Source organism: Pituophis catenifer, unplaced genomic scaffold (genome assembly GCF_029215685.1).
Source record: "Pituophis catenifer annectens isolate HBS135680 unplaced genomic scaffold, rPitCat1.0.hap2 SCAF_3, whole genome shotgun sequence".
In the NCBI taxonomy this organism is placed as follows: domain Eukaryota; kingdom Metazoa; phylum Chordata; class Lepidosauria; order Squamata; family Colubridae; genus Pituophis; species Pituophis catenifer.
This window is the reverse complement of record NW_027256883.1, coordinates 184,468,747-184,469,489: the sequence shown is the minus strand read 5'-3', so window position 1 is coordinate 184,469,489 and position 743 is coordinate 184,468,747.

Below are 743 nucleotides of genomic sequence, written 5' to 3'. Positions count from 1 at the left end.
ATTAAGGGCTAGCTGTATGTTAAACTGAGCCGTGTAATAAATGCATGAAGAAAACATTAGTAGAATATGGACAGTCTATCTGCATCATAGCAGTAAAATCAAAGAAAACATGATATAGGGACCACTTTTTTTTCAAGGCCAGTCCCTTAACTTCAGAGATATGCGAATGTGATGATGAGTTCAGGGCAGGGAAACTAGTTTCCATCAGAAGAGAATTTTAATTTATCTTTATTTATATAGATAATTATATAGATTTGGCTGGGCAGATCTTTTTCCTCTGTCATACACACTTTTTGGTATCATAGGTTTTTTTAATAAAATAACCAGGTAAAATAGCAATATAAATCAGTACATTCCTTGAGTCATATGGCCTGTTTGCCACAATGGGATTAAAAATAGGGGGAAAAATGCATGCATTAAGAGCAAAAAAAGGGGAAAAAAAGACTGGCTTTTGAAAAATAAACCTTATAAAACGCAAATAGAAACATTGTCAGAAACAGCACAGAATACGACACCTTTGTGAAATTAAGCTACTTTCATTCTCACTTTTACAACATTTTAAAGTGCAAAAAAGCATAAGATTTTTTTTTAAAGGCTACATCATTCAAGCAAATTATAATCCCCGTCGTGCTTAAAGATAATAAACTTAAAAGATATATTTTTTTGGAAAATACTGGAAAAGATGCCTACATCTATTGTGTAGCACCAAGAATCAATAACTGAAAACTCCAATAAAACCCCAA